Source organism: Triturus cristatus, chromosome 5_2, assembly GCF_964204655.1.
Source record: "Triturus cristatus chromosome 5_2, aTriCri1.1, whole genome shotgun sequence".
NCBI classification, from domain to species: domain Eukaryota; kingdom Metazoa; phylum Chordata; class Amphibia; order Caudata; family Salamandridae; genus Triturus; species Triturus cristatus.
Window position 1 is genome coordinate 5779072 of NC_140588.1, and position 14790 is coordinate 5793861.

Genomic DNA, 14790 nt, shown 5'->3' on the forward strand with positions numbered 1-14790 from the left:
CAAAGGTTCGTGAAGGTCTTTAAGCACGGTGGAGCCGCGACGTCATCAGCAGGGCTCAAGGGGTGGTTCAGTGTTGGACCCGGCCTCGTGGCGTGGTCCTTAACCCCCTGGATTGTGGCCGTTCCCCGCCCCGGCCTTCACGGGCCACCCGTCTGAACTGCACCAAGGCCCTTCACCCGGAGCTGCACGTGGTCGCATACTCCTCGTGGCTCCGCCATCTTGTTGGCCTCCACGTCACACCGTGCACCAGCCGGCGCGACCCCGCTCAACCCGGCCTCGACCCCAGCGAAGCCCCGACATCGAGGCACCACGAACTAGCCAGGGGGTGCCGCAGGAACCATTCATCGCCCCCGGCGGAGGACAGTATCGATGGGACCCCCAACTGTCCTCCCCTCTCGAGGTGTGATCGCCCTGCAACTCCCATGGGCCTGGCGCCTCTCCTGCTGGGCGTCTGGCCACCTCCACCCGGCCACTCCGCCCCCTCGGGCGCATAGGTCCGGACATCAAAGGGCTCCAGACCTATATCTGGGGCGACCCCACCACAGCTCGGCAGTTGTATCCCGGAGTCGAGAGCCCTGCTGATTGAATCGCGGCTGACCCTACGGAGAAGAACTCTTGTCGGAACCATCACGAGCCCTGCGGACTGCGTCGCGGCTCCTTCTTGTGAACACTTTAAAAGCCACCTGGAACATCGGAGCCCTGCTGACGCTGTCGCGGCCCAACCTCGCTGAAACCTTCCTCGGAGCCCTGCTGACGACGTCGCGGCTCGAGCCGAGCAGAAACCATCTTGAGAGCCCTGCTGATTGAATCGCGGCTCTCCACGAACTGTACGCCAGAGCCCTGCTGACGCCGTCGCGGCTCGACCCCTCCGAGATCGGAGGTCCTCCAGCTTGAGGATAAGAACTGGGCCCCAGGTACCCTCGTACCGCACTCCTGCCAAAGACTGTCCCGCTACCCCTACCCTTCCAAAGAGACACTGAGACTTTTGGTGGATCCCTCGATCCCTTCGTGTAAATATTGACCTCGTAACCCTTTTATTGCTGATAAAGAATTGCTTGTCACCAGACAACCTCCTTGAGTCCTGTGTGGTGGTGTTACTGTGCTCGTACGTGATAGGAGAAGGATCTCACAGGGGACTTCTCGGCAGCGCTCGGCTACTTCGTGCAGTGAGAGGGCCCCCCCTTGGTGGTCTCACCGACTCCTCGGGGTCCGCCCTCCAACATTTGGTGGCCAGCGACGGGATCCGAGCCGAACGCAGTACGTACCAGCCAGTACCCACTAGCTACCCATCCAAACGAATAGCATCATGAGCAGCCAGGAAAACAACGCGACAATGGAGTTCCAGCCCGAATGGCTGGAAGAATATACGCACAAAGAACTAAAACAGTTCTGCAAAGACAAGGGCATTGCAACCACCAGCCTAGGTACCAAAGAAGAGATGCAGAAAGCTCTGAGGGCATGGTTGGAGGCCGGAGCAGGCCCCTCCCAGGAAGAAGGGCCCTTGCCCCTGACGGAGACCGCAGCAACCGCACTGACTCCGGCAACCGGAGGAAGAAAGAGCCTAGAAACCGGCCTCTCCGAAGAAGAAATACGAGAGCGGGAAAAGGTCCGGAGCCACGAGCTAGAACTCGCCCGACTGCGGCTGGACGGCGAACTCCAGCTGGCAGAAAAGAAACTGGCCCTCGAGCAGCTACGCCTTCAAGAAGAGATAGAAGAGAAGAGACGACACCGGGAAATGGAGGAAAAGAAACTAACTCTTGAGCACGAGCGCAGTCTCAAGGAACTCGAGATCAAGGCCAAGAACGGAGGGACCGACACCCCCAGTACTAGAGACACTCTACCGCCTTCCGAGGCCAAGGTACATATCCCGAAAGAGGTCGTCAAGGAGTATTACAAGAATGACGACATCCAACAATGGTTTAAGGCCTACGAGGTGGCCATGACCTCCCATCGGGTGCCCCGAAAAGACTGGGGCGCAGGCCTATGGGGGCGATTCCTGAGTGAAGGACGGGACACGCTGCTCCAGCTACCGGAGGAGGTGATGACCTCCTACGATCACATGAAGGAGGCCCTGCTCACCCGCTACGGGCTAACAGCGGAAATGTACCGCCAGCAGTTCAGAGACTGCAAGAAAATCCCGGGTACCACATGGGTGGAATATGTGGACTTTTTCAGTCGGGCCCTAGAAGGGTGGATCAAAGGAAGCAAAGTAACCACCTACGGGCAGCTGGTCGACCTCATCGTGTGGGAACATCTTTCCAACAATTGCTTCGTGGAACTGAGACAGCACCTCCTCGACAGCAAAATGACCGACCCGCGAAAACTTGCTGTCGAGGCCGATCGATGGGTCAACTCCCGGGTCCCCCGGAGCTCAATGGGGGAGTACCAGAGGAACCCCAACGGACCCCCACGCCAGCGCGGTGGGGGGGGAGGGCTGAACAGGAACCGAGACCCTCCCGCCGGGACCCCCAGGAGCCCCCCTCGAGGGCCACCGCAGCCACATCTCTCCCCGAGCCTAGCCCGAAGGGTGGGCCCGGCCTGACCCGGACCACGACCCCCAGTGACCTGCTATGGCTGCCAACAAACCGGACACTTTGCCAGCGATCCGGCCTGCCCTCTGAACCGAAGAAACGGGGCCGGCGGGCCCCCGCCCCGGCAGCTGACAGCCGCCGCCTTGGGGGGAGGAGAAGAGGAAGAGGAGGCCCTCGACCGAGAGAACACTGAGTGGGAGCCGGCAGCCATGTCCCTGGTCTGCCTGGGTTGCCGAGAGATGGTACCCTGCGCCCCCATCCCAACCAACACCCAGAAGTACCGGCAGCAGGTCACGGTCAACGGACAACGGGCCGAAGCCCTTCGCGACACGGGCGCCAGTATCACCGCTGTCCGCTGCCACCTGGTGACCCCTGAACAGATTCTACCGAATGTGCTGTGCCCCGTACGGACGGCCGACAACAGTGAAAGCCTATGCCAGATGGCCCTGGTCCCCTTCGAGTGGGGAGGGGTGACGGGCCTGCTGAAGGTGACGGTGCGCGACGACGCCCCGGTCGACTGTCTCCTGGGGAACGACTTGGAAAGTTCCCCCTGGGCTCAAGTAGAGCGACGAGAGCACCTCCGAATGTTGGGACTGGCTGATTGGGCCTGCGCCATCACCCGGTCCATGACCGCCCAGGCCCCCCGCTCCTCCTCGACCTCCGGGACCGCCCAACCCGAGGGGCTCACACCCCCTCCCACCAGCAGCGAGGAGGAGGCGGACACCGACCCTGGGCCCAGCGAATCCTCCCCCGAAGAGATGGCTTCTCCGAGCGTCCTACCAGAGCTGACGCACTGGCAACACGAAGGGGGCCCCACCCGAGAGCAGTTCCAGCAAGAGCAACAGTCCTGTCCCTCTCTCGAAGGGGTCCGACAACAGGCGACCGCGCAAGCCAACGGTGACCAGACCGGCACCCACTGGATCTACTGGGCCGAGGGCCTGTTGTACAGTGAACAGAAAGTAGCAGAACTCGGGGCCAGCCGCGTGTTGGTGGTCCCCCTCCGCTTCCGGGAGTTCCTTCTCAACCTGGCCCATGATGTGCCCCTCGCCGGACACTTGGGGCAAGACAAAACGTACAGTCGTCTGGTGACCCACTTCTACTGGCCCCGGATGCGGAGAGATGTGGACAACCACTGCCGGTCCTGCCAGACCTGCCAAGCCAGCGGAAAGACGGGGGGTCGGGTCAAGGCCCCCCTCCAGCCCTTTCCCGCCGTCAGCACCCCGTTCGAACGGGTCGGAATCGATATTGTGGGACCCCTGGACCCCCAAACCGCCCTGGGCCACCGCTTCATCCTGGTCCTCGTGGACCACGCCACCAGGTACCCGGAAGCGGTCCCGCTAAGAACTATAACGGCCCCTGTGGTAGGCCGGGCCTTGATGGGGATCTTCTCCCGAGTGGGATTCCCCAGCGAAGTGGTGAGCGACCGCGGCACGAACTTTATCTCCAGGTACATGCGGTCCCTGTGGCAACAGTGCGGGGTCACATACAAGTTCACGACCCCCTATCACCCTCAGGGGAACGGACTGGTTGAGCGGTTCAACCGAACATTAAAAGGGATGATCCAGGGCCTGGAAGAACCCCTCAGGCGGAAATGGGATGTCCTGCTGCCCTGCCTCCTGTTTGCCTATCGGGAGGTCCCGCAGAAGTCCTTGGGGTTCAGCCCGTTTGAACTATTGTATGGACACCCGGTCCGTGGACCGCTCAGCCTGGTCAAGGAGGGCTGGGAGATGAAACCCCGAGGCGCCCCTCCTGACGTCTACCGATACCTCCTGACCCTCCGAAACCAGACCCGCAAGTTCCGAGCCATGGCCGAAGCCAACCTCGAGGCCAGCCAGGAGGACATGAAGCGGTGGTACGATCGCAACACCTCTACTGTAGAATTCGAGCCAGGTCAGAAAGTATGGGTCATGGCCCCGGTCGAACCCGGCGCTCTCCAGGACAAGTGGACCGGGCCCTTCAAGGTGGTGGAGAAGAAAAGTCCCGTCACCTATCTGGTCGATCTGGAGTCCCCCCGGAACCCCCTCCGGGTCCTACATGCTAACAGGCTAAAACCCCACTTCGCACGGACCGAACTGAGCCTGCTGCTGGCGACCGACGAGGGGGGCGAGGACGACTCCGAGCCCTTGCCCGACCTCTTGCAATCCGACATTCACGATGGATCGATCGAAGGGGTCCAACTCGCCTCGTCCCTGACCCCGGAACAGCGCAACGACTGCCAGCAATTACTGCGGGACTACACGGCCCTCTTCTCTCTCACCCCGGGGGTGACCCACTGGTGAGTCCACGACGTCGACACCGGGGAGAGCCCCCCCATACGACACAGAGCCTACCGGGTGCCTGACCGAGTGCGGGCCTGCATCCAGGCCGAAGTAGCGAAGATGCTGGCCCTGGGGGTCATCGAGCCTTCCGACAGCCCGTGGGCCAGCCCTGTCGTCCTGGTGCCCAAGGCCGCAGCTCCCGGTCACCCCCCGGAGTTGCGATTCTGTGTGGACTACCGAGCCCTGAATGCAGTAACCAAGACAGACGCACACCCGATACCCCGGGCCGACGAACTCATCGACCACCTGGGGGCCGCTCGCTACGTGAGCACGCTGGACCTCACCGCCGGGTACTGGCAAATCCAGCTCACCCCCGGCGCACAAGAAAGATCCGCCTTTTCGACTCCGGATGGGCATTACCACTTTCGGGTGATGCCCTTCGGAATGAAGAACGCCCCGGCCACCTTCCAGAGACTGGTGAACAAGGTTTTGGCCGGGCTTGAGGCCTTCAGCGCGGCCTACTTAGATGACATTGCCGTGTACAGCAACCACTGGGCCGAGCACCTCCGTCACCTGAAGGCCGTCCTGGCCGCCCTCCAGCAGGCCGGGCTCACAATCAAGGCCAGCAAATGTCAAATCGGCCACGGATCCGTGACCTACCTGGGCCATCAAGTGGGGAGCGGGCAGGTGGCCCCCCTCCAAGCGAAGATAGAGGCCATCAAGACCTGGGAACCCCCCACTACCCAGACCGCTGTCCGGGCCTTCCTGGGCCTCACCGGATACTACCGGCGGTTTATCCGGGACTATGGGAGCATTGTTGGCCCCCTCACGGAGTTAACGTCCAAAAAGCAGCCCAAGAAGGTACACTGGACACCCCGCTGCCAAACAGCCTTCGACACCCTAAAAACAGCCATGTGTACTGCTCCGGTGCTGCAGGCCCCGGACTACCAGAAGGAGTTCGTGGTACAGACGGACGCCTCCGAGTATGGGATCGGGGCCGTCCTGTCCCAAGCCGACGAAAAGGGGCTCGACCGACCAGTGGCCTTCATCAGCCGACGACTACTGTCCCGAGAGCAACGCTGGAGCACTATTGAGCGCGAGGCCTTCGCTGTGGTGTGGGCCCTCAAGAAGCTCCGGCCCTACCACTTTGGCGCCCACTTCCGGGTCCAGACCGACCACCGGCCCTTGCAATGGTTAATGCGAATGCGGGGCGAGAACCCCAAGCTGCTGCGATGGTCCATCTCGCTACAAGGGATGGACTTTGACGTCGAACACCGGCCCGGCAATGACCACGCCAACGCCGACGGCCTGTCCCGCTTCTTCCGCCTTGACGAGGAGAATCCCCAAGGAGATGGGTGACTCTCGATGCCTTCGGCTGGGGGGGACGCCTGTTGGACCCGGCCTCGTGGCGTGGTCCTTAACCCCCTGGATTGTGGCCGTTCCCCGCCCCGGCCTTCACGGGCCACCCGTCTGAACTGCACCAAGGCCCTTCACCCGGAGCTGCACGTGGTCGCATACTCCTCGTGGCTCCGCCATCTTGTTGGCCTCCACGTCACACCGTGCACCAGCCGGCGCGACCCCGCTCAACCCGGCCTCGACCCCAGCGAAGCCCCGACATCGAGGCACCACGAACTAGCCAGGGGGTGCCGCAGGAACCATTCATCGCCCCCGGCGGAGGACAGTATCGATGGGACCCCCAACTGTCCTCCCCTCTCGAGGTGTGATCGCCCTGCAACTCCCATGGGCCTGGCGCCTCTCCTGCTGGGCGTCTGGCCACCTCCACCCGGCCACTCCGCCCCCTCGGGCGCATAGGTCCGGACATCAAAGGGCTCCAGACCTATATCTGGGGCGACCCCACCACAGCTCGGCAGTTGTATCCCGGAGTCGAGAGCCCTGCTGATTGAATCGCGGCTGACCCTACGGAGAAGAACTCTTGTCGGAACCATCACGAGCCCTGCGGACTGCGTCGCGGCTCCTTCTTGTGAACACTTTAAAAGCCACCTGGAACATCGGAGCCCTGCTGACGCTGTCGCGGCCCAACCTCGCTGAAACCTTCCTCGGAGCCCTGCTGACGACGTCGCGGCTCGAGCCGAGCAGAAACCATCTTGAGAGCCCTGCTGATTGAATCGCGGCTCTCCACGAACTGTACGCCAGAGCCCTGCTGACGCCGTCGCGGCTCGACCCCTCCGAGATCGGAGGTCCTCCAGCTTGAGGATAAGAACTGGGCCCCAGGTACCCTCGTACCGCACTCCTGCCAAAGACTGTCCCGCTACCCCTACCCTTCCAAAGAGACACTGAGACTTTTGGTGGATCCCTCGATCCCTTCGTGTAAATATTGACCTCGTAACCCTTTTATTGCTGATAAAGAATTGCTTGTCACCAGACAACCTCCTTGAGTCCTGTGTGGTGGTGTTACTGTGCTCGTACGTGATAGGAGAAGGATCTCACAGGGGACTTCTCGGCAGCGCTCGGCTACTTCGTGCAGTGAGAGGGCCCCCCCTTGGTGGTCTCACCGACTCCTCGGGGTCCGCCCTCCAACATTCAGGGTGAGTCTTCTTCGTAGGGTCAGCCGCGATCCGATCAGCAGGGCTCTCGACTCCAGGATACAACTACTGCCCTGTTGTCGGGTCGCCCCAGATATAGGACGAGAGCCCTTTGATGTCCGGACCCGTGCGCCCGGAGGGGGCGGAGAGGACGGGTAGGGGGCAGCCAGACGCCCAGCAGGAGAGGCGCCAGGCCCCAGAGAGCTGTGGGGTGATCACACCCAGGTGTGGAGAGACGGTAGGGGGTCCCATCGATACTGCCCTCCGCCGAGAGTGGGAAGGGCTCACGTGGTATCCCCCGAGCCAGGGGTTGGCGTCTCGATGTCGGGCCTCGCTGGGACCGAGGCCGGGTAGAGCAGGGTCATACAGGTGGTCACGTGGAGTGACGTGCAATCCAAGATGGAGGAGCCCCGATGTGCATGGGACCTCGTGCGGCTTAGCGCGGGGAAACAGGACCACGCCACGAGGCCGGCTCCCACAGTCAGTCAGTCAGTGTGAGTCAGTCAGAGAGAGTGAGTCAGTCAGTCAGTGTGGGTGAGTGAGTCAGTCAGAGAGAGTGAGTAAGTCAGTCAGTGAGAGTGAGTGAGTGAGTCAGTGAGTCAGTCAATGAGAGTGAGTGAGTCAGTCAGTGAATCAGTCAGTGAGAGTGAGTGAGTCAGTCAGTCAGTCAGTCAGTCAGTGTAAGTGAGGGAGTCAGTCAGTGAGTGAGTCAGTGAGTCAGTCAAAGAGTGAGTCAGTCAGAGTGAGTGTCAGGCAGTGTGAGTGAGTGAGTCAGTCAGTGAAAGTGGGTCAGTCAGTGACAGTGAGTGAGTCAGAGTCAGTCAGTCAGTGAGAGTTAGTGAGTGAGTGAGTCAGTGAGAGTGAGTGAGTCAGTGAGAGTGAGTGAGTCAGTGAGAGTGAGTCAGTCAGTCAGTGAGTGAGTCAGTCAGTCAGTGAGAGTGAGTGAGTCAGTCAGTGAGAGTGAGTCAGTCAGTGAGTCAGTCAGTCAGTCAGTCAGTGAGTCAGTCAGTGAAAGTGAGTGAGTCAGTGAGTCAGTCAGGGAGTGAGTGAGTCAGTCAGTGAGAGTGAGTCAGTCAGTGAGAGTGAGTGAGTCAGTCATTCAGTGAGAGTGAGTCAGTCAGTGAGAGTGAGTCAGTCAGTGAGAATGAGTCAGTCAGTGAGAGTGAGTCAGTCAGTGAGTCAGTGAGAGTGAGTCAGTCAGTCAGTCAGTGAGAGTGTGTCAGTCAGTCAGTGAGTCAGTCAGTCAGTGAGTGAGTCAGTCAGACAGTGAGAGTGAGTGAGTCAGTGAGTCAGTCAGAGAGGGAGTGAGTCAGTCAGTGAGAGTGAGTCAGTCAGTCAGTGAGAGTGAGACAGTGAGTCAGTGAGAGCTGATTGAGTCAGTCAGAGTCAGTCAGTCAGTGAGAGTGACTGAGTGAGTCAGTCGGTGAGAGTGAGTCAGTCAGTGAGTCAGTCAGTGAGAGTGAGTCAGTCAGTCAGTGAGTGTGAGTGAGTCAGTCAGTGAAAGTGAGTCAGTCAGTGAGAGTGAGTGAGTCAGCCAGAGTCAGTCAGTGAGAGTTAGTGAGTCAGTCAGTCAGTGAGAGTGAGTCAGTCAGTGAGAGTGAGTGAGTCAGTGAGAGTGAGTCAGTCAGTGAGAGTGAGTGAGTCAGTGAGAGTGAGTCAGTCAGTCAGTGAGAGTGAGTCAGTCAGTGAGAGTGAGTCAGTCAGTGAGACTGAGTGAGTCAGTCAGTCAGTCAGTCAGTCAGTGAGACTCAGTCAGTCAGTCAGTCAGTGAGTCAGTCAGTGTGAGTGAGTCAGTCAGTCAGATAGTAAGTGAGTCAGTCAGTGAGAGTGAGTCAGTCAGTGAGAGTCAGTTAGTCAGTCAGTGAGTCAGTGAGTGAGAGTGAGTGAGTCAGTGAGTCAGTCAGTGAGTCAGTCAGTGTGAGTGAGTGAGTCAGTCAGTGAAAGTGAGTCAGTCAGTGAGAGTGAGTCAGTCAGTGAGAGTGAGTGAGTCAGTCAGTGAGAGTGAGTGAGTGAGTCAGTCAGTGAGGTGAGAGTGAGGCAGTCAGTCAGTCAGTGAGAGTGAGTCAGTCAGTGAGAGTGAGTCAGTCAGTGAGAATGAGTCAGTCAGTCAGTGAGAGTGAATAAGTCAGTCAGTGAGAGGGACTCAGTCAGTGTGAGTGAGTCAGTCAGTGAGTCACTCAGTCACTGAGAGTGAGTGAGGCAGTCAGTCAGTGAGTCAGTCAGTGAGAGTGAGTTAGTCAGTGAGTCAGTCAGAGAGTGAGTGAGTCAGTCAGTGTGAGTGAGTGAATCAGTAATTGTGAGTGAGTGTTGGACCCGGCCTCGTGGCGTGGTCTTAACCCTCTTGGATTGTGCTCGTCCCCCGCACCGGCCTACACGGGCCGCCCTTTCAGGCCACCAGGGACCCCTCCTCCCTTCGAGGCCCCCTTTGGATTGTACCCGTTTTGCTACACCTGCCTCAGCGGCCCCCTTTTCCAGGCCGCACAGGGACCCCTCATCCCTTCGGGGTTCCCCCCATGCTCGCTCCACGCACCAGCCCACGCAGCCCGGCTCCCTCCGGCCTCGGCCCCAGCGAAGCCCCGACATCGAGGCACCAAGATCTGGCAAGGGGGCACCGCATGGCCACTTCACCACTCCCGGAGGAGGAGAGTTTCGATGGGACCCCCACCATCCCTCAACACCTAGGTGCGATCGTCCTCCGGCCTCCCCCGGGCCTGGCGCCTCTCCCGCTGGGTGTCTGGCCTCTCCCAGCCCGGCCTCTCCGCCCCCCCAGGCGCAAGGGTCCAGACATCAAAGGGCTCCAGACCTATATCTGGGGCAACCCCGCAATGGGACAGTAGTTGTATCCCGGAGTCAAGAGCCTGCTGACGGAATCGCGGCTGACCCTACGGAGAAAAACCCTTGCTTGATACTATACCACGAGCCCTGCTGACTGCGTCGCGGCTCCACCTTATTGAGACTAGGAACCTCACGGAACATCGGGGCCCTGCTGACGCTGTCGCGGCCCAACCTCGCTGAAACCTCCACCAGAGCCCTGCTGACGTCGTCGCGGCTCGAGCTGAACTGAAACACCTTAAAGAGCCCTGCTGACCCAGTTGCGGCTCAAGCTCTACGAACTGATCGCCAGAGCCCTGCTGATGCCGTCGCGGCTCGACCACTCCGAGACCCGGAGTCCCTCCAGCTTGAGGATCAAGAACTGGGCCTGAGGTACCCTCGTACCCAGCTGCTACTAAAGACTGTCCCGCTACCCCGTCGCTACCAAAGACTTTGAGACTCTTGCGGATCCCTCGATCCCCCCTTGTATGTATCGATAACCGTAACTTCCTAAATGCTGATAAAGAATTGCTTGTCTTGATAAACATCCTCGAGTCCTGGGTGGTGGTGTTACTGTGCTAGTACGGTATAGGAGCAGGACCTCTCCTAGGAGGCTTCTCAGCAGCGCTCGGCTACTTCGTACAGTGTGGGGGCCCCCCGGGGTGGTCTCTCCGACTCCCCCGAGGTCCGCCTTCCAACATTTGGTGGCCAGCGACGGGATCCGAGCCGAACGCAGATCGTACAAGCAAGTAACCCACTCGCTATCCATCCAGACGAACAGAGACCATGGAGTTCCAACCAGAACGATTGGAAGAGTACACGCACAAAGAGTTAAAACAGTTCTGCAAGGACAAGGGCATTGCGACCACCGGCCTAGGTACCAAGGAAGAGATGCAGGAAGCCCTGAGAACCTGGATAGAGTCCGAGGCGGGTCCCTCCCAGAGTGAAGGTCCCCTGACCCTGAATGCAGCCACGCCACCAGCACCGACCCCAGCGAACGGAGGGAGAAACAGCCTGGAAACCGGCCTCTCCGCGGAAGAAATACGAGAGCGGGAGAAGGTCCGGACCCATGAGCTAGAGCTCGCACGACTTCGGCTGGACGGCGAACTCCTGCTGGCCGAAAAGAAATTGGCCATGGAACAGCTACGGCTACAAGAGGAGATAGAGGAGAAGAAGCGGCATCGAGAGCTGGAGGAGAAAAGGCTGACCCTCGAACACGAGCGGGGCCTCAAAGAACTCAAGCTCAAGGCCCAGAAGGGGGAGACCGGCACCCCCAGCAATAGAGACGCTCTGCCGCCCACCGAAGCCAAGGGCCATATTCCCAAAGATGTCGTCAAGGAGTACTATAAAAACGACGACATCCAGCAGTGGTTTAAGGCGTACGAGGTGGCCATGACCTCCCATCGGGTACCCCGGAAGGATTGGGGTGCCGGCCTATGGGGTCGGTTCCTTAGCGAGGGCTGAGACACCCTACTCCAGCTCCCGGAAGAGGTGATGACCTCGTACGACCATATGAAGGAGGCCCTGCTCACCCGCTATGGACTAACCGCGGAAATGTACCGCCAGCGTTTCAGAGACTGCCAGAAAATCCCCGGTACCATGTGGGTAGAGTATGTTGACTTTTTCAGCAGGGCCCTAGAAGGTTGGATCAAGGGGAGCAAGGTCACCACCTACGGGCAGCTGGTCGACCTCATTATTTGGGAACACCTCTCCAACAACTGCTTCGTGGAGCTAAGACAACACCTCCTCGACAGCAAGCTGACCGAGCCGCGGAAGCTCGCCGCCGAGGCCGATCGATGGGTCAACACCCGAGTCCCCCAGAGCTCGATGGGGGAGTACCAGCGAAACCCCACCGGACCCCCCCGCCAGCGCGGCGGGGGAGGAGGGTCGAACAGGAATCGGGACATCCCAGCCGGGCCGCCCCGGAGTCCGCCTCGGGGGCCACCTCCGCAACACACCTCCCCGAACCTAGCCCGAAGAGTGACGACGCCAGCCAAAACCGGACCCCGGCCCACGATGACCTGCTATGGCTGCCAACAAACAGGACACTATGCCAGCGACCCTGCCTGCCCCCGGAACCGACGAAGTGGGACCAGCGGGCCCCCGCCCGACAACTAGCGGCTGCCGCCCTGGGAGAAGGGGAGGAAGAGGAAGAACCCCTCGACGGGGGGCCCCCTGAGTGGGAGCCGGCGGCCATGACCCTGGTCTGCCTGGGCAGCCGAGAAATGGTGCCCCGAACACCCATCCCGAGCAACACCCAGAAGTACCAACAGTGGGTCACTATCAATGGACGACGGGCCGAAGCCCTCCGTGACACCGGAGCCAGTGTCACCGCTGTCCGCTGCCACCTGGTGGCCCCCGGACAGATCCTGCCGAATGTGCTATGCCCCGTCCGGACGGCCGACAACAGCGAGAGCATGTGCCAGATGGCCCAGATTCCCTTCGAATGGGGAGGGGTGACGGGCATGCTGAAGGTGACTGTCCGCGACGACGCTCTGGTGGACTGCCTCCTGGGGAACGACCTCGAGAGTTCCCCCTGGGCTCAAGTGGAGCGGCGAGAGCATCTCCGAATGCTAGGACTACCCGAATGGGCCTGCGCCACCACCCGGTCCATGGCCGCCCAGGCCCCCCGTTCGTCCATGGCCGCCGACACCGTCGAGCCCGAGGGGCCCGTGCCACCACCTGCCTCCAGCGAAGAAGAAGCGGACCCCGATGCCAGATCCACGGTGCCCCCCCCGGACGAGATCGCCTCTCTCGGCACACTCCCGGAGCTTGCCCAATGGCGCCACGACGGGGGCCCCACCAGAGAACAGTTCTTGCAGGAACAGACGACCTGCCCCTCCCTTGAAGGAGTCCGGCAGCAAGCGGCCGCGCAGGCCAACGGCGACCCGACCGGAACCCACTGGGTCTATTGGGCCGAAGGACTACTGTACAGCGAACAGAAGATTGCAGAACTGGGGGCCAGTCGAGTGCTGGTGGTCCCCCTCCGATTCCGGGAGTTCCTCCTTAACCTGGCACACGATGTGCCCCTCGCCGGGCACCTGGGGCAGGACAAAACCTACAGCCGCCTGGTGACCCACTTCTACTGGCCCCGGATGCGGAGGGACGTGGACAACCACTGCCGGTCCTGCCAGACCTGCCAAGCCAGCGGCAAGACAGGGGGATGGGTCAAAGCCCCTCTCCAGCCCTTCCCAGCAGTCAACACCCCGTTCGAACGGGTCGGAATAGACATCGTAGGGCCCCTGGACACCCGGACCGCCCTGGGTCACCGCTTCATCCTGGTCCTCGTAGACCACGCAACCAGGTACCCTGAGGCCATCCCGCTTCGAACTGTGACAGCCCCCGTAGTGGGCCGGGCCTTAATGGGGATCTTCTCGAGAGTGGGGTTCCCCCGAGAAGTGGTGAGCGACCGAGGTACGAACTTCATCTCTAAATACATGCGGTCCCTGTGGCAGCAGTGCGGGGTCACGTACAAGTTCACCACCCCATACCACCCTCAGGGGAACGGACTGGTCGAGCGGTTCAACAGAACCTTAAAGGGCATGATCAAGGGCCTGGAAGAACCCCTACGGCGGAGATGGGATGTCCTGCTGCCGTGCCTCCTGTTTGCCTATCGGGAGGTCCCGCAGAAGTCCCTGGGATTCAGCCCTTTCGAATTGTTGTACGGGCATTCAGTCCGAGGACCCCTCAGCCTGGTCAAGGAGGGCTGGGAGACGAGGTCCCGAGATGCCCCTCCCGACGTCTACAGATACCTCCTGACCCTATGAAACCAGACACGAAAGTTCCGAGCCCTGGCCGAAGCCAACCTCGAGGCCAGCCAAGAGGACATGAAGAGATGGTACGATCAAAACGCCTCTACCATCGAGTTTGAGCCGGGCCTGCAAGTCTGGGTCATGTCACCGGTTGACCCCTGCGCCCTCCAGGACAAATGGACCGGGCCCTTCAAGGTGGTGGAAAAAAAGAGCCCTGTCACCTACCTGATCGACATGGAGTCTCCCCGGAACCCCCTCCGGGTTCTACACGCTAACCGGCTCAAACCCCACTTTGCCCGGACCGAACTAAGCCTACTGCTAGCGACCGACGACGGGGGCGAAGGCGACTCCGAGCCCCTACCCGACCTCCTGCGGACCAGCGACCACGACGGGACCATCGAAGGCGTCCAACTTGCCTCCTCCCTGACCCCGGAACAGCACCACGACTGTCAGCAACTGCTGCAGCCCTTTGCGGCCCTCTTCTCCCTCACTCCGGGGGTGACTCCATGGTGTGTCCACGACGTCGACAATGGGAACAGTCCCCCCGTGCGACACAGGGCCTACAGAGTACCGGACCGGGTGCGGGCCTGTATCCAGGCTGAGGTGGCGAAGATGCTGTCCCTCGGGGTCATCGAGCCCTCCGACAGCCCGTGGGCCAGTCCCGTCGTCCTGGTGCCAAAGGCCGCCGCACCAGGCACCCCCCCCGGAGCTACGATTTTGTGTGGACTACCGGGCCCTGAACGCGGTTACCAAGACCGATGCCCATCCTCTTCCCCGGGCCGACGAGCTCATCGACCGCTTAGGGGCCGCCCGCTACCTGAGCACTTTTGACCTCACCGCCGGGTACTGGCAGATCCAGCTCACCCCCGGTGCCCAAGAGAGATCCGCTTTCTCC